This window comes from Protopterus annectens, chromosome 11.part0 (assembly GCF_019279795.1).
Source record: "Protopterus annectens isolate FY-2018-M chromosome 11.part0, PAN1.0, whole genome shotgun sequence".
NCBI classification, from domain to species: Eukaryota; Metazoa; Chordata; order Ceratodontiformes; family Protopteridae; genus Protopterus; species Protopterus annectens.
Genome location: NC_056745.1, coordinates 1,133,261,187 through 1,133,284,248, shown reverse-complemented (window position 1 = coordinate 1,133,284,248; position 23,062 = coordinate 1,133,261,187).

Genomic DNA, 23,062 nt, shown 5'->3' with positions numbered 1-23,062 from the left:
TCTTGTGGCCATTTCATCATGTCCGCCCATGTATCCTCCACTTACTTCAATGTTTTTGTTAAAACAGTTTCTGAAAGGAGTGTTACATCTGAGATCTCCTAGTAAGCATATTGCTCCTTCCTGGGATCTTAACTTTGTGTAGGAAAAGTTAATCATGTCTTCATTTGAGCCTGCACATCAAGCAGACTTTGGGTTAATTACACGGAAAACTGTTCTGCTTATTGTTTTGACATTTGTTTGTTTACTGGGAAAGTCTGACTTGGAATGAAGACAATTTTCAGTGGAGACCCTGGAAGAAATGCTCCAGGCACATGTCTTTGTGACATGGCAGGAAACCGGAGTACCCAGAGAAAACCCACATGAATGCAGGGAGGACATGCAGACTCTGCACAGAAGGCACTCCAGCAGAGAATCAAAGAGAAGAACCTCTTCCTGGGAGGCAACAATGCTGCCGCTGCACCACTGTACCATCCAGTAATCTACATCTACAAGAAGGTTGTTAGCACTCATGGTGGGTGACCCTTATCTGGCATCCATAGGAATAGGGTGTCATTATTAATAAATCCCTCATTCAGGCCCATAGTTGTTTCAGAATTTGCTTTGAATCAAGTCATCCATCTTCCAATGTTCTATTCAGACCCTCATACCCAGAGAGAAAGAATTCTACACACTCTGGGCATGCATAGGAAGCTCAGGTACTATTTTGACAGAACCAAGTTATTTTTTTAAAGCTGATAAACTATTTATTTCTAATGTTTGGGAAAAGAAAGGAGAATCCACATCAAAACAGACTTTTTCCAGATGGTTGACCTCAGCTATTCCCTTTTGTTATACCACCATGGTAAACTAGTTCCAGGCAGAATCAAGGCTCGTGCTACAAGAATGTTGTCTTCTTTGATGGCATATTGGAAAAGGGTGGACTCTAGAAGCATTCTACAGGCAGCTACATGTCCCTCTATACATACCCTTTAAGACAGTACAAACTGAATTGTTTTCCTAGGTTCAGGACTGGCTTTCCTAGGACAATTTATAGGGGATCCTGGATCGATATATTTCCTCTTTGAAGTTTGGATAGGCTTTGGTAAACAACCCACATTACTTACAGGCTACTGTAGCAGTAGGAATAATGGACATAGTACAGTTGTGTAAGTTGTAGTTACCCGTAACAATATAAATGTTTGAATTTCTCGCTGCTGCAGTAGCTACAACCACCCTCCTTCCCCCTATTTTTGTATGCAGTTATTGTTAGGAAATACTTTGGTTGGTGTCACTTGCTTTTATAGTTTATGATGTGTGTGAACTAATCTTAACTTTTGGGCAAGAAAGGTGTGAAGATTTTTCAGTCTCACTGCTTATTTTCCCTCCTCAGGGCTGACCAATCAGCAGTCAGAGTGGAAATGTGGGAGAGAGTCAGAAATTATGGATGCTGGTCGGTTGTTGTGTCTTGGGCAAGACACAGCTTATGTAGTCTAAAGGTTACTGAAACAGTGAGAAATTCAAAAAAATACTGTTATGGGTAAGTGCAAAGTATACAACTGCACTTTACCGACAGAAAGTTTTTGGAGGCTACAAAACATAGCACTGTATTCAGTAATGTGTGTCAGATCAACGAGGTATAAAATGGTGTAATAATTTCCATGGTGTGAGAAGACATGCCCTTTTGAATTAGATAGGCCACAGAATATGCATTTCAGACTTTAGTAGATAAACATTCATCCAGCTGATAACTGTTGGTAATTGTTATCTCTAGCTCTTTAATGATAGTGCATTTTTTTATGATTTGATCATTTATTTTGTAACTGTAAATGGTTGGGAGGGTGGCCTAATGGTTAAGGTGTTTGCCTTACAAACACAAGGTGCAGGATTTGAGTCTCACAAGGGATAATTGGCTAGGCTTAAAATGGTTCACAAGAGCAGTTGGCCTAGTACTAACCTATAATTTTTGAAATTTACAGACATTAAATGTGATGTCATTGCTACTACACCAGGTGTGTATTTTTTGTAGACTATCATGTATAAATGAAGTAAATATGTTACCCAGCTTGCAGTCGTTATCATATTTGATTATACAGAGCCCATTTTCAACTTTGTCTTTTTTGTTTTCTTTACATCCCCATTGCATCTGAACAGTTTCTCCCCCACATGTTCCCTTTTAGCTCACCTCCAGAGTGAGTGCGAGGCAACCCCAAATTGTATGAGAGTGCTCTGTCCAATTCACACCTTTTTGGGGGCCTCTGGCCTATTTGTGTCCCTAGAGGCAGGATTCAAGCATTAGAGAATGGACTACTATAATAATCTTATGGCGGTCTATGCCCCATCTTTTCTAAACCTCCCACAGGTAACCAGCATACTTGCACTGGCTGCTTTGGCATGCAGTGATATATATGCATACCCCCATCCACATCATCCCTAATTCAGTGGCACATATGCCACTAAACAACATGAGCCTGCCCTTCCCTTTTTCACAAGAAATCATCTACTCTTTGCAAAGTGACAAGAATGTGGTGAGTCAGATCACTTTCCTTATCTCCGAATGGGCAAGCTGGCATTGGCCTCTGTGCATCCCTCTGACACTCATGCCACTAATCAAATATGGGGCCATATGGGTCACAGGGCTCCTCCCATCTATGCTATGGGGCCATACAACCACACTTTTCTATCTGAAAAAAGTGGCCTCAGTATAAAACTCTATGAGTCACCAGTCACCACTGGTAAACCTCATTGGGATAAATGGGCAACACTCCATCTTGACTTGTTGATTCTAGTTGTTTAACCAGTGTTTTGTGTATGATTTCAGTACAGCAATTTAATATCAATCTATAGTATAGTGAAATCATTGCTGACTTATATATGGGTATTTTATTTAACATTATCAAGACGGAGGATCATGCCTCTCAACTGCCTTGTTTTATGCAGAGTGTTGTAATTTTAAACTTTACTGCAGCAGCTGTTCCATTGCTCCACTTGTAATAATGACTGCTCTACTATCTTATGTTTCATTGGTTCAACTGTAGTGCAGTACAGAACCAATGAGAGAACAGCGTCCTGGTTGAGTGATCCAATGACTAGTACCCTTGATGTTTGTGCCACTGGATGTAAGATTTATTTATGGCTTTTTACCTGATTTTGAAGGTAAACATTTGAGTGATATGTCCCATGATATAATTTTGTTGTAGGATGCTTTGAAACTTGCAAGTTAGTGGCTGCATTTCTGTATGCAAAGTTTTATGGCAAGAAGAGTTCCTCTATGTGTGTATCTGTTTAGCCTGAGTCCTTATTGAAAGTTCTTTATGTATGCTTGGTTTTAAGTGGAGTTTCAGCTTCTTGGGGGGGGGGTATTACTGGGGTGACTGTATAGTCTTCAGATTGGTGGGATTTACACAACATAAATTTTATATAACTACATACATACATTTATATATATTCTGTGAATAAACACTCTCAGTACCTGTATTCTGTGAATTAAAATAGAAAGATGGGGTCACATAAGAACTATAACTGCCTCAAGACTACAAGTGAGTTAAAGGAATGTCAATTGTTCTTGAGAGCAGCTGCACAAAATAAAAAAAGAATGCAAAGGCTTCCTTTAAACTGTCACCAGTTTTGATGGTGAATTATAACCAAAACAGACATCCGCTACAGATAAAGACCTCATTTACTTCAGAAAATGCAAGCTAATTCATGCATTCTTATTTTGTCACCGTTATATATCATTGGTACAAATATTTTAAAAGTGTCCCTGATTTGTATCCTTTGTTCCCTTAGCTTTTTGTGGCATAGTACCTTATTCTTGTGTTGAAAGGATGAGAGATATTTGTAAAGGAACAGTGTGGATGTTAAAAAGGGTGTGAGAAAGTGCTGCTTTAATGAATGACTGGTGTGTGACTGGACTATTAGTACAGTAGAGTTGGTAAGGAGTAAATACTGTATCGTACTTTAGACATTTTTAAATCTTGATAGAGAAAGATTGAGGGTTACATATGTCAGAAGGGGTAGAAACTGTGAGAGAAGTGTTGGATAGCATACAGCATTTACATCATGAGGTAAATAATTCAGAGGAGTAAGTTTCCTCATTTCAAGGAATGTAGGAGGCTTATTTATGTTTTTCCTTCCGTATCTGTAAGGTGGGTGATAGTTGTGTACAACACAGAGGATTATGATTGGGTGCGTTGACTAACCAACTTGTTATATGTGTGAGAAATGGACATCAACAAATTTTCCTCAAGAGTGGGGCAAAGTGAAACTTGACAAGAGAATCTTGACGTCCATTTCAAGTATCTATAACTACTTAGTTATCAGAGAAATTGGAACATAACTCTTTGTAGAACGTGGAGCTTTACTTGTTCTATGTACTGACAGTTATAGAGACAAAGAGGTAAAAAAAGATCAAAGGAAAAAATGTAAGAGTGCCAAGTGTTTTACAGATTTGAAAGCTGTGATACACTTAGTGATGTTACACAATTTTTTTGTAGTACAGTGGCTTTAACTGCTCTAGTATACTGCAATATACCAAATTAAAAAAAAGAAGAAAAGAAAGCTGTTTGCACAAAGACACACACACACACACACACACACACACACACACACACACACACACACACACACACACACACACACACACACACACACACAAGTGTATTACAGCTTTTAAAGCTATTTCAGCTTCCTTTGTGTTGCTTGTTTATGGTCTTGTACAGCATGAAACTAGAACTTAACAGCTCTCAAGGGCACTTAAACTGTGTTCAGCACCTTTCTTATGTCTTTTCTAGTTTCAGGGTGTCATAATGATGCTCCATGTACCGCACTATATTTTCTGTGGTGTAGATTGCACAACATTTTCTTATAAAATAATTTTGTACATTATTTGAATGTGTTATCCTTTTTTCTAAGGCCATTTTTTACTTGTTAACCAGGAAAGCTCACTGACCACATCTGTGCCTTTCCATGGAATGACCTGGAAGCAGTAACTGTTTAAAAAACATGTTCACAGTCATACAGTAGTTAATTGGAAGATGAGGAAATCCAACCCTGAGCTACAGGAAGCATCTCATTAACAGCTTATAGCCTTAATCTTCTGCTCTTAACTGCCAGACATTTGTTGATTATGCTTCAACAGTTTACTTAATTAAGAGATTTTTGCAAATATTAAAAACTATTACCTGTTGAACAGCAAGAAGAACAAGAGGCCAGTTACCCATGCATTTTCAGTAATGTGACAAAATGATATTACTAATGATAATAATATGTTTAACTTTCGTATACATTTACCCTCCTGTGTGAAATTCTAGGTCACTCCCCAGTTTGAAGGTGCAAGCTTGCAAGTATCCCAAGAGTGCAAATTTGTATGCCACCCTCCCTGAGAGTAAATGCTATGATTTTGGATCCTCTGTTATGATTTCAGATGGTCCCTGCTATGATTTTGAGGAGTCGCAAGTTGAGGTATGTATAGTCAGGATGTGCACATCATCCTTAATCTGCTGATCTGCCACATTCTGACCATCATTAGTTACTAGGATTCCAACAAGGCTAAAAACAGTGTTCGTAGTTGCAGTAAGCTTAGCTGCAGGTGCACAGTGAGAAGCCAACAGTCACATATGGAAAAAAAATAGTACCAGAGACAATATGAAAAGTCAGCTTTTTATTAAGCACATTTAGAGACCAGCTCAGCCCTGGCACAGCTTTTTTATGTGGGATTTTCATACTGTATTTCTACATCTTTCACAAAATCTCTACAAGAGGAATCTAAAGAGTTAATAGATCCTAAACATAGTGGCGGCTGGTGACTTTAAATCAAAGGGGGGCTGCAGGAGACAGCTGAATGGGTGGGATCAATGGGAATGGGTGTGCTCAACTAAAAGGGGCAGAGTTATGCTCAAAAACCACAAAAACTGGGACTTTAATTAAATATGCTGCCCTGGGCACCAAACCATCATTACGAGAGTCCAATCAAGACAAGATGAAGTGGAGAAGAAAAAAAAATATTTCAATGCATTGGCTACATGACAGTTTACTTAATATCTAGATGGAAACAAAAAGGTTGCGAGGCATGAAAAAATAAATTACATTTAAATACATTACTGGAATGCTAGTCGAAACAAATGGTCTATATTAGATGAACAAATGATCAAAATGTCGAATACAACATGCTCGAAACACTTTGATCGAATGTTTATCTAATTGAACCCTTAAAATAATGAAAACCGGAGTTCCAAAAAGTTTTGTTTGTCCAACACCTTCCCTACACTAACATGCAACACACACACATACAACTAATACATATAAACCCATACATTCTCACATCATTCAACAACTTTCAAACCTAAACACAAAATTCTACTTTTAAAAGAAAGTGGGGGGCCTCACCCCCCACACCCCCCTAACTATATATACCAACTCTGAGATCGCTCTACATTGTGGAAAGGCCAATTACCTGGTAATCGCAACATGCACACACTAGTACAGAATTCCCTTACCTAGCCATTCCAGACAGTGTAGCGTCCTTACGTCACAAGCTACACTCACCACCACGGCCAGCTAAAAGTTTTCGGAACGCTGGTTTTCATCTTTTTCAGTATTCGATTAGATGAATGATCGATAAAAGTGTGTCGAGCATGTTGTACTTGACATTTTGATCATTCATTCATCTAATAGGAACCCGAAATAAAGCATAAAAAACAAGCAGCACTCAAATCAAACCACTTCTCCTTGCACTGCAGTTCTAATTATAATTTATATTCAGCTTTATAAAAGTACCAAGTTTACAGATAAAGCCTGCAAAGATGACTGAAGTCTCCAAGAAATGTAATGAGCTTCTGAAAAATACTATAATCCAGCCCTTTATTACAAATACTGTCATATGCATTTCAATACCTAAGGCTTATACGTTATCTAGTTATGTAAATATTCTCTGCATGGCAGCAACAAAAATGCTTTCAGTGTTGATAATTCTATAACAGTATGCTTATTAAAGCTTACTTGCATCTTACAATCTCAGACAAGCTTACCTGATGGTCACTAAAGCATTGCTACTTAAACACAGAGCAACAGGCACTGCAACAACATGCATTTTCTGAATAATAAGAAGCATAAATCAACAGTATAAAAATATGACAGAAAAATGAACATTCTGCAAAAATCAAGGACAGATGAAAAGCCACTGTAGTACTTGTATCTACCTTGGATGGATACTTTGCACACTTACACTGCATAACTGCTCCTTCCCTTGCTTGAACACATCCAGAGTCACTACATGGGGGAGTGGGGTACAACAAGTATGTCACAATTTGAAATGTCTCTGGCTGATGGTGATGGCTCTGACACATTTGTCATACCTTTCAACCTCAGAGCAAGAAATCTAGAAAAAGCCATAAATAGAAGTGGAACAAAGGCCCAAAAATAAGGACAGTTTTTAAATATTGCTCTTATACACTTAGAAAGATAATAGAATAGTAGGTCTTGCATTAGTATGAATTTTCTGAAGGGATTGAAATCTGAAACTCAAATGCCTGTCATTATTTTCTAACTTCAATATTTAATGATTTGCCAATAATTTGCCAGAAAACCACAATTTTATGAAAAACAGACCAGAAATGTGATGCAAAAATATAAAATAGCCACACAATATGGCTGGGAACCTGTCAAAGAAGGGACACTTTTTTAATATTAGTACTGTTAAGTTGAGCAGCTGACAAAATAAGAGAATCTGCATGCATTTCTAAAGTAAAAGTAATCTGTAACTCTGATCATTAGAATTATTTATTAAGTGTAAACCCTCCACATTTCTTCCAGAATTGCCATTTAGCGGAGGGAGTATTGGGGGAGAGCAACATTTTGAGCAAAAGTTGGGGACAGTTGAGAGGTTTGGATATACCTAATTCTATAAAGTGATTTATTTGCACATACCTCTCATCCTCTTAATGCAGGACATGTGGACAAGGCCAAATATACTGAGGGAGCAAACAAACAAACAATACTAAAAATTGGTCTTGTTTAAACTTAGACAGTTGATAGAATAACAGGTCTTGCTTTAGTATGCATTTTTCTGAAGGGTATGAAGTCTAAAACTCAATGTCTGTCATTATTAAGTGACTTCATTCCTAAATGATTTGCCAGAAAACCACAAATTTTATGAGGAACAAACCAAAAATAAGAAGCAAAAATCTATTCATTTTGCAAAAATCTGGACAGTTGAGAGGTACAGTTTGGCCAGAAGAATTGTGCAATAGAAATCCTACATGATGGACTTAGCTCCCTAAGTCTGGACAATAAGTACCCCCCTAAAAAAACGAAGATTTAAGAGAAATGAATGCTTCAATCTGGCTTCATCACTTTTAGTAGCATTCAGACTCAATCAGTGAAAATATTCAGTAACAAAAAAAGTTTGTGCCTGTAGACAGTTGATTTAACTGGTTCCTAATCGAACACATCCAACCAAAAACTGGGAGGGGGGCGTACCTGAACTGATCAGATAATCAATAAACACCTTCCTGATTGTATTAAATTATATTCCTTGTATAATACAGTACAGTTGTTAGAGGGCATTTTAAATTTATTGTTTTGAACATTTTTCCAGTAAACAATGAAACAAAATGCATGCACCAATGGACAAAACTGCCCAATTCAGAATATTTCCATCATAAAAGTCTACTCAAACTTCTACACTCCACCAGTATCAGTAAATATGCATACTCTCTGCAAAAGTAAAAGTCATCTAAATAATTCCACATTAAAGAGATATGTAACTAATGAAGAGGTTGCTGTTAGCAAACACTTTTATATTTCATTGTTTCATCTACAAAAAGTACCTGTTGCCCTTGAGGAATAAATTGCCTATGTTAAATTAATAAATGATAAGCTAGTAATATTGCAATAGGGAATGGATGGCAAACTGATAACAGGTTCATAGTTACTAGGTATCTCTGCCAAAGAGGACATTCTCAGGACTGCAGCAGCATCCACCCCTTTAAAAGTACAACACAGTACAGTATCAGCAATGTATCTAAATACTGTGGGAGTAGAACCCACAGCCTTTCGCATCAAAAGCAAGTATTCAGCCTGTTATGCTATTAACAATGCAAACAGACTCAGTATAAACAGCACTAAATGTCTTTTCCCCTGCTGCTCTCAGCTCCTTGTAAAATGCACTTGAAACTCAACTCTAACTCTCAACTTTGCAGCATAAGAAATCTGGAAAAGCCAAAATTTATTGGGGGTGGGGACAAAACCCCAAAACCAGGGACCAATGTTCTGTTACCACCATGCATTTCACTGTCAAGTCTTGAACCCAGGACCCCGTGAACTACAGTCAGAGCAACATACCACTATGCCAAAAATAGGGACGATTGTTAAATATCGATCTTATAAACTTAGAAAATTGCTAGAATAAAAAGGCTGAAGTCTGAAATTCAAATGCCTGTCATTCACTGATTACAAAAATCCAGAAAATCACAGATTTTATGCGGAACAGAACAGAACAAAAATATGAGGCAAAAATCTCAACAGTTTTCACAAGTGGTGGTGTGTAGGGAATTCAGGCTCTTGCTACCTGTACCCAAGGTACAGGGTTTGAGCCTGAGTAACTTTAGCCATCAGATATATTTAACTGGGGCATTACACACACACACACACACACACACACACACACACACACACACACACACACACACACACACACACCTCTCTTTCCCTGAGAGACAGTACCTGTATATTCCTAGTGAATGGAGCACCAAATAGAAATCCCCTTTCCCTTCCTTCCCGGGAGCTAATCAGCAGACGTTGCTGTCAGAGTTCTCATGTACGTGACTGCAGATGTTGCAGTCCAATCTCCTTCCAGTCTATGACCTCTGGGCATCTGTGTACAGATGCCTCTCTTTCTTATCTGGACTGGTGAAATGGCAGTCCAGATGAGCACACATGCACAGTTCCGATCCGGACTGGTTAAACAGCATTCTGGATAGGAACTCGTCGATCACAAATGCGCAGTTCTGGGACTCACAGCTATCTTCATTGTATAGCTGGGGTGGCAGTCCTGCAGTCCCAATAGCACGAGCTGCCACTGCCTAAACATGAAGCATGGTTTCAAGGTTCAAGGCTTATGCCAATCATGAAACCAGTTTTCACTTGAAAATGAATACCTTACAGGCCTGAGGAGTGAAGACCCACCTCTTCTTATATGAGTCCTAGGTTCTTACAGCAGGTAAGACAGTATGTAGGAAGCATAATTTCCAATCCTAGACTGTGAGGAATCACATATTATGACCTCTGGGTAAGAAGGACAAACAGGCTTGCCTTCTCAAAGTTAGAATGTGGGGTCAGTTTTCTGAATTCCTGTATTGTAAATAAAATATCCAGGCAGGTCAACAGTGATAGCACTGAACCTGGCTGAGTAAATCGTTACTGGGGCAAATGGACAGAAACGTGCATTATGATAGCAGGTAACAGCTGCCCTGCTCACCTGCTTTAACTGTTTCCTTGTCAGTTTTAGATATCCAGTTTCCCAGCATGTGTTACCCCAGTCTAGAATTACTTTATGTCTAACGTAGAGAGTCTTTATTTCTTGCATTGTTTGTGACCAACTCTTACTTCAGATAGTGGTCTCATAAACTTTAAAAAAACAGTATAGTGATTCAGCAAAAGTAGCCTTGCTATTGTCAACTTATGGGTTTCCTGCAAACATTAAGTAGAATAAAATGGTTGTTAAAAATTAAGGGATGGACTTATGGTATATTTATTTATGACAATATAGTTTAGAGTCCTATTAACATTTTGATAACTGGCCTTTGTTTGCAGACAGGATGAAAAGAACAAAGAACATATTTTTAGGATAGCACTGTAACACTTTAATACAGACTAGAAATACTTTTTTAATAATACATAGAAGTTCTATGCATTATTAAAAATAAAAAAAGTTGTGCAATAGGATACAGATGTGAGTAATTTGTTGAAAAAGAGCTGCCATTACTGTATCTCTGTTACATGTAATAAAGCAGTTAACAATAAAGAGCTTTAATAATAACTGCATGAGCTAACTGCAAGTGACCTAGAACAGCAAATGCAGTAAGTACGGCATCTTTTGTCTATGAGCACCTCTTCACAGAGCAGGCTGGCCTGTATTTCAAGTGATGGAGTGTATTTTCCCAGAATTCTGTGCAGCTCACCTTAAATCCTGCTGTTATTAATGTGTTTGCAGGAGACTGTCAATGTTGCCGATGCTGCAGCTATTTTTTTTTCACATCTGTGAGGTGCTTTGCGAGAATCCCAGTAGGATACCAATGTAACATTTGATTGAAAGGCCAGAATGAGTCATATTTAGAATGGCATGCACATTTGTTCATTTACTTATTTTAGCTTCTTAAAGGCGACAGCAGAAAGAACCATTCAGATCATTAAATATGCAGTTGTTACTGTTTGTTTGAGTAATAGCTAAAGAGTGACTATGCTTACATTCCAGCAGATGGCACTGCAGGCTAAGTACTGCACAAACTGGTGTGTGGGTAGCTGCAAAACTTCAAGTTACTAGCTTCTGTTATGGCATAGCTTCTTAATACAAAGCTGGCTGAATAATACTTTAGCAATGGTTACTCAGTTTGCCAAGATATATAACAGTTGCAAATACCTTATGTGAAAAATGTATTCTTAAGGAAAGGAATAAAAAAATGTGAATAGCTGTTGTGAGTATAACCAATATAGTCAGACTTCAGATGCTTCACAGTTTTGTCTACAGTAACTGTTTTAAACATACACATCTGGAAATACAGAGGCAGATCACAAACAGGCTAACTGATTAAATGTAATTATTGGAGTTTTGTGTGGTCTCTCACCAATTTGTTTCCAGTGTTGGAACTGGATCCTAACTTGGTAGGAGTTAGGAGTATTGTAACAATACATTTGATCTTAAATAGCTCAGAGTTCTACTATACCAGTGAATCTGTTGTTCTTTATTTATAAAAATAACAATAATCGTTAAGTTATCACATTAGCTACTATATCAATGCATGAGCTCTGTTTGCCTGGTGGTAGGACACACAGTAGGGAATGCCATCTGTGGTGGCAGACATCCCGGCCCGTTCTTATAGATTAAATGGTTCAGCTAGAGTATATGAGTGCAGACAGCTGCTTGTCACTCAGGGTCCAGTTGATACTAGATGCAGGTTGGCATTTGAATTCTTAGTTCAACCACCTGTCTTTTTCTTTACACTACAAAATTAAAGGTAAAGAGCTGATTGTCACCCAGAGTCCTGTTGATACTGTCTGCGGATCACAATACCTGCAGTTGGCATTTGTACCCTTAGTTCGGCCACTTGACTTCCACTTTAGAATATGAAATTGGTGGGCAGAGACTTGACTGTCACCCATGGTCCAGATGGTTCTTCTGCAGGATCACTACCACTGTAGTTTCACACTCAAATCCTTAATTCAACCAGCTGACTTTCCCTTTTCACTACAAAATTGAAGACAGACAGCTACTTTTCATCCAGGAACAAGATGATTATCTCTACAGGATCACCACTGCTGTGGGTTAGTATTCAAACCCTTTGTTCGAAAACCTAATTCCCCTTTTCACAGCAAAACTGAAGGGCAGGGAGCTGTTTATCATCCAGGGTCCAGTTGATACTTTCATTTAAACAATAGCTCTCAACCTCTTAGCACAATCAGTCTGGACAAAGACAAAATAATGGGGGGACAAAGCCCTAAAAACAGGGACAAATTTTAAATATCGCTCTTATAGACTTAGAAAGTTGCTAAAATAAAAGGTGATGTGTTACCATGCATAGTCTGAAAGAAATGAAGTCTGAACTCAAATGCATGACATTATTTAGTGAATCCAGTCTTCACTGATTTGCCTCAAAAATCCATAAAACTACAAATTTTATGAGAAACAGAGTAAAATATGAGGCAACAATTTGGACAATTGAGAGGTAAGACCCTAAGTTCAGCCATCTAACTTCCTCCTTATACTGAAAAATTGAAGGTATGAATGGCTGGAACACTGGAAGCAAAATCGACCATTAGTGCAGCTACATCTTTGGTTTCCCATGTTTGACTTATCATCTAATTTATCTTACTTCTATCTGTGGCTGTGTGTTGTGCAGCACTGATGTGTGTCCTTCTCTTTATTTCTTTGGCGTTGAGGGATTTTTCATCCATTTCCCTTATGAAAAAAACACTCGCCTAGAGGAGTTCTGTGTATACCACTAGTTCAAGTAGCATGCTGCAGGATGGGAACTTACCTCTGCTGCATTGTTAAAATTGCTGTACTATGCATGTAGCATACCTTAAGAGGTGTTTATTTCTACTTCTATAAGTACTCTTAGTTTCACCTGTGTCTGCTGTTTCCTCTGTTGTACTTAGCCTTGTGCATGTGCAGACTGATTGTCTCCCAATGAGTTAAGTGTGGCCTACTTCACTTCTTTGCCCATTTCCCAGATACCCCACCCCTCTCTATGTATATATTTACCATGTTATATCCATTTCAGACACTGCAAACTCTCCTAATTAAACTTTCTACACTTCTAATGCATCTTTGTTTTACATTTAATTTCATTTCTAGATATAATCCCAAAGTTAAAATTGCAAGAAGATCTAAAAAGCAATGAAGATTACAATATGTTTTCTCCGTGACCATCCCCAGGATGCCATGGTAGGTATTGCACATGATGTATATAAACAACAAAGTCATTCTGGGTAATAAAAAAGCTTACTTGTTAGTAGATCAGCTACTTTCTTACATTGTGATTTCACTACTAATTCATCACATTAATGTTCAATGTAAGATGTTTCACTTGCAAGATACAGTTGATAACTTGGTTTTCTAGAACAGTAAGAGTTTCCCTGTGCTGCAGTTAGCTTGGAAATATGGTAGCCTGTACACACATTCAGATAGTGAAGCAGGATCAGATTAGTTTTTTATGATGTCATGACGGGCTTTAGATTCAAGACAATCTTCAGGGGAACTGCAAAAATAATACTTTTTACATCAAAAACTATATAATTTGGTAATTTATATGGTAAAATGGTCATGTCCAATTCCAAAGGATAGTTATTTATAATTGGTTTAGAAAGTGTAGACACTTTTAAAAAATAATACTATTTTCAGCCTTACATCACAATATAATTATTACATCCAGTTATACCTCCATGTACAAATATAAAAATACCACATTAGCTATACATATATCACATGGGTATTGAAACATTCACTATACTTTCAAAACATTGAATATGACTTTTTTTATTTATTGGCTATTAAAAAGGATTCCACACCGTCAAACTGTGGAATTATTTCAAAATAAGTCCAATCACAGCGATGACCTCAAGTGAATTTTATAACAAGTTACTTTAAGCAATGCATGTAATTAGAGCATGGCTACTCTATACAACTCTCACTACTCTACAGATTTATGACCACCGTATTCAACTCCTGCAGCACATATCTGGCACAACATGACGAGTTATATTGAGCAACCTGAACCTAAACTGGTTAGGCCCTAATAAAATCCTCAGAAAATAAACTCTAGATTGGGATTATCTCAAATAATAAATAAACCAACAAGAACATGCACAGCATCTTGCCTACTGATCACCCCATTACCAGAAAAATGCAAAGACTTAGCTAACCTGCTCAATACCTTAAGTGATCACAGTCCAAATTATTACAAGTTGGTTATTCAAAGTCCAGACAGGCAAAGCAATTCCAAAATACACCCGAGTGTTTCCTCAAGCAGCACAACAACCCCTTAATGCTGAGGCATAATTTTTAATATGAACATAGCAACTGTCCTCATGAGTTTTACAATATATTAGAATCAATCCAAAATAGGTTACTCCCTTTAAGGCAAAGAAAACTCAGAACTTCCACAAGCCCCTACGATTCTCAAGACCTCAAAAAAAAAAAAAAAACATAAAATTGAGAAAAACTGCTTGGTAGCAATGGAAAACTGACCCTAACTTTCTCACGAAAAAGATAGCTTACCTAGGCCTCAGTAAAACCACCATAATTAATACTAACTCAGCCAAACCAAATTATATCAGAAACAAAAATATTGTTTAGTGTTTCCTAGACTATTACGGAACACAGTTAACACCCTTACTAATAATTTTGTATTCACTTTATTGTGGGGTTTATAGGTAAATACTAAGATCAGTCTGCAGACTAGTACACTCCTAGAGGATAAGCAGTTAGTGACCAAAGGGGAAAACCAAACCCTGTATTCTGTGTATGTGAGGTAAACACCTTACCCATTATGCCAACCCTCAAACCAAAGGGGAAAACCAAACCCTGCATTCTGTGTATGTGAGGTAAACACCTTACCCATTATGCCAACCCTCAAACCCAGGGGATCATTAGGAAATAAACAAAGCAAAGAGAATAATCAACTTTTAACTGAAACAAAACCCCTGATTTCTATATCCCTTATGCCCTATAATGCAGACCTCCCAAAATGTACCCCAACACATAAAACAATCTACAGAATAATTTTACAGTATATTTGAACTACTACTCTTTTCAGTTTTAAGAGCTTTACATCAATGTGAGTCCAAGATCACCTGAAATAGTGACAACCATTGAGCCTTCAGTTACTTTAGATTGCACCCCACCTTTTTTCTGTCAGCAACATACTGTATAGCCAAACCTGTGTTACTCTTATCCTAGGTTTCACCCATTAACCTGAAAACATGCAATAATCATAACAATTCCTAAAACAAAATTCCTTCTTCAATATTAGACTACACAGACTAATTGTCTTCCTCTGTTTACCTGCAAAGATAATTGAAAAAACTATATTGTATTGCTAACTACATGACTATATATCAAAATGTGGTATGCTACCAGACAAGCAACATGGCTTCCGAAGAGATTTTAATACATTAACTGCTATTTTGCAGAGTAGCTAATCTTATCTAGGATGAAATGGAAAATGGTATTCTTACATAAGACCTGTTTATAGACTTAAAATGTGCTTTTGAAGCTGACAACTATTCACTGTTGCTAATGACACTGATTCATTTTGTTATCAGCATCAATACACTAAAATGGTTCAATACATGCCCATCTAATAATACTCTTACAGTATGTCATGGTAGCAATAACTCAGAAAATGGGATCTTCACAGTGGGTGTCCAACAAGGGTTTATTCTAGAAATTTTGTTATATTCCATTTATATAAACAATCTGTCCCTTGACCTACCCACTATAAATTGTGCTGCTTATATTTATAATATATATTCAGACAACCAAAACAAAAAGAAATGCTGCAAAAACACAACTCCACCAAAAGTAAGCAGCCAAGCAGGCAAAGGAAAGTAAAAACCGCCAACACACAATTAGGACTGTATTACTCCAAAATGAGCACGAAAGTAGTATTCAAGCAGTATCAAAAAAGGTTTATTTAACGTACATCCACTCTGGTAACGTTTTCGTTGAAAAAACAACTACATCAGAATCATATTCAGACAAAACTTCACCCAAACTTCAGCAGAATATTCAGAACAACTTTAGTGGGAATGGAATTAATGACAAATATACAAAAGAATAACCACTGTTCAGTCTTGAACCCAAACACGACTCAAAAGCAACCCATCAATTTGATTTAGAGACAGAGCCAGATCATGGTCAAGTGGGGCCATAGAGAGGGTAATGGATCAGACCCCCCCCCCACAGCAGTTCCCTCTTGGCAGCACCCCCCAGCCATTCCATTGTCCCATTATGTGGCTATTTCTCCCTAGTTTAACAAAATTACCTTGCCTTTTTTATTGTTGAATCTTGTGTTATTGAGATTCTTGAGCAGAAAATCTCCTAATGATGTTGATGCCTCTGGAGTTTGCCCCTCCAACTCATTCTGCAGATTTGGTTGTCTGGAATTCTGGTTTGCTCTTAGGAGTCCAAATGAGCTCTGATGTTAGTCATCTGGAAACCTATTTTGCTCTTAGGAGCCCAAGAGAGCCCTGTTTTTGGTCCTTTGGGTAGTAGGAATAAATAATAAATGAACACCAAGTACTCAGTTTTCTTAAATATTGGTAGAGGGGCACTGCTAAGTTGATTGGGTAGAGACTGAAAGAACATGAGCTTTTATTAGGGTTCTTTTAGGGTGGTTACAAGGTTGGCACCTCCCATTTATGTCATAGGTGGTGTTGGGGGAGAGTTTATTTTAATGAAGCCCCTATGTTGTAATGGTGGGCATCACCCTGTTTGCTTGGGAGTCAGTGTTAACAATTATTTTTAATTTTATTTTTATTTTGGATTTCACAAAGATTCCATAAAGCCAAAATGGTTATGCCATTACAAATAATGTCAGTATTCATTTAAAATGCCCATGCTTTATATACAAAAATGTCCATTTATAGTTCTCAGTAAATTCATTATTTATCCTATCTGTTATAAACTAAATTGGAAATTAGACCATTTGAAGACACATTTGTAGAAAAGTCAGTGCTTAGAAAACAAAATTTTGTAAAGTTCAAGTTGATTATTTTATATGTATAGGTATTATCTATCATGCTGTTTTATGTTGTACAGATTATATGGAGCAGGAGATCTTCCAATGGCCAACAAAGATGTGACATGCTTTCATTTTTCTGTCTTCATCAGATCTGCCATTGTTAGTAATTTTAAGCTATTAACCCACATTTAAAAACACATCAGTTGTAACCTTAGATTCATGTTAGTACATATTCCATTAACAAAAGTCAAAGTTGGATTAACAACAGTAGTTATTTCATCTGTACATTTAGTAGTGGAGTTGGCTCTAGGAACACAGCTGGAGTACGTGGGTGGCCAGTTTTAAAATTTCAGCTTAAAATTCTATATTGTGTTTGAGCTGTAGGAAGAGCTAGTTTTTAACATTTTTCCAGAAAGTAATGAAACAAAACATATGAACCAGTTAGGACAAAACTACCCATTACAGAACATTTCAACCCCAAAAGGCCACTCAGACGTCTGTTATTACAATCCAACAATTTCATTCAATAGACACAATCTCTACAGAAGTAAAAGTCATTGGAATAATTCCACATTAAAGAGATCTATAACTAATGAAGAGATTACTGCTGACAAACAACTTTACATTTCAGTGTTTCATGTACAAATTTAGTGCCTGCTGCCCTTGAAGAATAAACTGCCCATGCTGCATTTAAAAAAAATGGTAAGTTGTTAATATTGCAATAGGGAATCACTGTCAAACTGGCAACAGGTTCATAGTTACTAGGCATCTCACCCAAAGGAGGACACATACTCACGACTGCAGCACCTCCATTTCCCCTTAAAGGAGGCACTGCAATATTACCACTCTGTGTACATGGTGTGGGAGTGGAACCCACAGCTTTCTGCACCAAAGGCAAGTATGCTACCTGTTGTGCTACTAACATTGCTTTTAAAATTTATAGCAGAAACACTGATGATAGCCATTTTCTAAACAGAACAGCTACACATTGAAAACAGACTTAGCATGCACAACAGTAAACTTCTCTTTCCTTGAAATGTCCTTGAAAATGCAGAGAAGCTCAAAATTCTTTGAAAATGCACAGAAACTATCAGTCTTTGAAAATGCTCAGGCGCTCAACAGTCCTTGAAAATGCACAGAAACTCAACATTGTTTGAAAATACACTGGAACTAAACATCATTTGTATTTAACATTCTTTGAAAATGCACTAAAACTCAGTCCTTGCTGAAGACAGTGTGACATATGGTGCAGAGGATTCAGGCTGTAGGGTAATGTTTTGAAGGTACAGGGTTAGAGCCTGGATGAGTTAACTAACTCTCCATACTTAACTGGGGCATTACATACATATATACACACACACATACACACTGTTCACCAACAGCATAAATCCATGCTCATTTGTTAAAAATTGTATGCTGCATATCAGTTTAAATGTGCATGTGTCATACTAAAGGTGTAGGTACAAATGTTACTGTGGACATCCTTAAAGAAGAAATGTAATGCATGCAGATTGCATTCTTAAAGAAGAAATGTAACTTTTTGTGGCAGTCCCACCCGGCCAGTGGGCACCTCAGCTAGTGGACCCTCCCAAGTCAATGGGCCCTAGGCAACTGCCTAGGTCACACAGTGCTGGATATGACTCTGATTAGAGACCTACAAGGGCAATACCTTCCAACTGTTGCTCAACAAAAATACTTAGGAATTGTTTTTCACTAACACTTACCTTTTCTGCACACACACTGAATACAGAACACAATATTTTTGACAACCTCAGAATAGTTTACAAAAATTAAAATATTCTACCCAGAGAAAGAAAGCAATGAAGATCCAAATGTTGATGCCTAAAATTAAATAGTGTTTACCAAAATTCACAATAATCTTCATACAAAACAGAAATACTCTGCAAGCCACAGCCAACACATTCTGCCACTATATATCAATAGATAACCATAGAGAGTAGCATTGCCCCACATTAAGAAAAGCTAACTGGCTCCCTGTCACTGCAAGGGCTAAACTTCTCCTAAACTGTCCTTCAGGTTACATAATTTACTAGCCTCCCTGACATATAAGTTCAAAAATACTGTAATCCCTTATCCCCAGTACTCATATGAAGATGTCCAATAGCACTGGTAGCACTGGTAAGGCCTTACTGTATGGAAAGTCATTCTAAAAACTTGTCCCAGCAGCATGGACTCATTTTCCTGTGAATATACAAAAGACAGCCAATTTCACTACCTCATAGGTTCATAGGTAGGTACTAGGCTATTGGCCTTAGGGCCTATACAAGCCTAGCCAAAAAGGTACCCTGGCTTTCGCCACCCAAGAAAATGATTTTCCTGTAGTCCTGTCAAGCAGAGCCACAGAAGTGATCCCCGGGGTGAATTTCCTATTACCCATCCAATCATCAAGATTTTTCTTGAAGAGTGCTAATGAGGAGCTCTGTTTGACATAGATAGGTAGCCTGTTCCAGAGTATGGGACTTGTCTGTGACAGGAATCTATCCCTCCAGCATGTTCTGTTTATTGTGGTGACAAGGTTTAGGTCCCTAGAGAGTGTAGCTCGGAGGGATTGGGATTTCTTTAAGTGGAGCATGTCCAACAGCTCTGGGTTTGACATAGCTTTGTATGTTAGGCAGAGATCGCTTCTGAGTAGGCGATATGCAAAGGAGCAAAGCTGGAGTTCTTTGAGTCAGTCTGCATAGGGCATCTGTTTGAGGCCAGTAATCCTCTTTGTGAGGTATTTCTGCAGCCATTTCAGTTGTTGTAGATGTCTTGTGAGGTACATACCAAAAGGGGCGTTGTACTCTATAATGGGTCTAATGTGTGATGAGTAGAGGGGAACGATGACCTCTTTTTTTTGGATGAGAAACCTTTTGTGATGAGGTGTGCCACATAGAAGGATTTCCTGACCACTGTGGCGATATGATTATCAAAGGAGAGACTACTGTCCACCTGTGCCCAAAGGTCTCTTATCACACCTTTGGTGTTAAGTAGACTACTGCCTATGTGGTAGTTCATGGGTACAGAGTTTTTACCAAAGAGGATGACAATGCACTTTTTGGCATTGAGCTTGAGACCATGGCTTTGACACCAGGCATCTGTCTCTGTGAGGCCCTTTTGTAGGATGTCCACATCATTAGGAGTTTCAATTATGGCTCCTAGTTTGCAGTCATCTGCAAATTTAGTTAGCCAAAGGTCTTCTGTGTTAGTCTGTACTTCAGGGAAGTAGATACCAAACAGGAGAGGACCCAGGACTGAACCCTGTGGTACTCCTCTTGTCACTGGTCTGGTCTGATTTGGAGTCTACTACTTTCACAGTGTGGGTTCTGTCAGTAAGCTAGTTGGCAACCCATCTTGTGACATAGGGATTTATACCTAGTTTAGTGAGTTTATCTATAATTCCAGAGTGGGGGATGGTGTTGAACACCTTGGCGAAATCTAGATAGACTGTGCAAACCACCTTACCCTCATCTATGGCTTTGGTGACAGCTTCAAAGAAGTCTATCAGGTTTAGGAGACATGATCTGCCTTTTACAAACCCGAACTATGTGGGGTCCAGAGTTTGGAGATCTCCAATGCCTTTGTTTATGAATTCCATGATGATATGTTCCATGGCCTTGCAGACCAGGCTAATGGGGCGGTAGTTCCCGGGGTTTGTTGTGGCCCCCCCTTTGTGGAGTGGGATAACCATCGCTGTGCACCATTCAATGGGCACAAAGCCTAAGGTGAGGCTATGACTGAACATGGTACTTAGGTGGGGTACCAGTTCATTCGGTAGTTCGTGTAGAAGGCAGCCTGGGATGTTGTCAGGTCCCATGAATGCTGTGTTCCTGGCTTTGGAGAGTGAGGTTTTTACCTGTGCAGCCATGATTACAGGAAATTTGCATTCTTCCAGTATAAAGATGGGCCCTTTAGGGGGTGAGAGTGGGGTAAAGTTAGCACTGAACCTATCTGCCAGGATGTTGGCAATATCAGTTGGTTCTGTATATTTAGTGCCATTGTGCTGTAACTCAGAGCAGATCTGAGTGTTGCCATTGAGATTCTTGACATAGCAATAGAATGCTTTGTGGTTGTCTTTAGAATCAGTGGCAATTTTGTTTTCATAACTAGCTTTGGAGGATTTTATGAGGGATCTCAGCTTCTTACTTTGGCTGACCAGGGAGATCCTCCAATCATGGGATTTTACTCCTCAAAAAGTGGATCTATGTTCGGGTACCAAATACTAGAAAACTTGAACCGTGAAATATTGAAAGTAAAACAGTGAAAGAGACAATTATGGAACAACGGCAACTTTGAAAAAACATACATTGAATGGCCATAATCAGCCAACATCACACACACAACCAACCCACCAACTATATATACCATCTCAGAGATCGCACTACAGTGGGGGATAGGGCAAATTTAAAAGGTTCCCCTTTACTTACCTTATGCCTTGCATTACTTCCTGGTTGTTGGCCAACTATGGCCATTCAGTGCACTTTTTTTTCAAAGTTGCCGTTGTTCGATAATTGTCCCTTTTGCTGTTTTACATTCATTATTTCACGGTTCGAGTCTTTTTGTATTTGGTAGCCGAACATGGACCCTCAAAAAGTACCTTATGCAATTCCTAGCTGACAACATATACATCTTCCTGTTGTATAGACAAATGAACCATATCAGCACAATATATCTAACATATGCTTACCCACACATTATGATAAATCAATATTACAATGTCTGTAAGCATAATTCACATAGTTTTGTTCATTGCAAATAGTCCACAAGATTTTTCCTCTTAGGTTAAAATGTATAGAATCTCTTAAAGCGAACTGCAACAGATCTCTGTTTCATAATCACCTCCTGTTACTATACTATGCCATTGTGCTATTTGTGTATTTTGAAACTGTAATGGCTGCAAAAATAACAGAAGGCCCAAGTCATGGTTGAAAGACCAGCTACCTACCTGATTATAAATAGTTATATGCATATATGCATACATATAAAAATAAATAAGAACAATGCTTTATTAATCTGATGAACATGTCTGAATCATGTGGAGTAAGTAATATAGTCCGATTGTAGTTGCTTGAGTCAAATTTCTGTCTGTGGTAGTATTGGTCTGATAATTTACTTGTGATGGATAGTCAAGCATTCAAATTCTGGCGAACAGCCTTTCTTCTCCAGAGAGCAAAGGAAGAGGTGCTGAACCTCACAACTAACATTTTTTTTAAATTTGTTGTTTATTTGATTTTTTAGCCGGGCTGTGACCATCTATCTCATCCACCAGAGGTATGTTCATCCATACAAATCAAACATCCAGTTCATCCCCCAACTAGGGTCATTATCTTTTGTGGAGGGAGCAAACCTGTGGGTGGAAGCCTAATTGTCTTCTGATCAGATGTACCATGGCTTGACTCCATTGTGATGCCATCCTTTGCAACTGTTGGAGCATTTTCTTGTATATGTCATATCTTCCTGCCCTCCAAGGTTTTTCCAGGACACTTCTGCAGTACCTGGGTATAAGCTTGTTCTCACATATCCCTGTTCACACTGTGGTGAATATATACTACTTAACAGGCCGGGTTCCTATTATAATGATGAAAACGCATTTTGTCAAATGAGTTTTTATCTAACCCTAAACA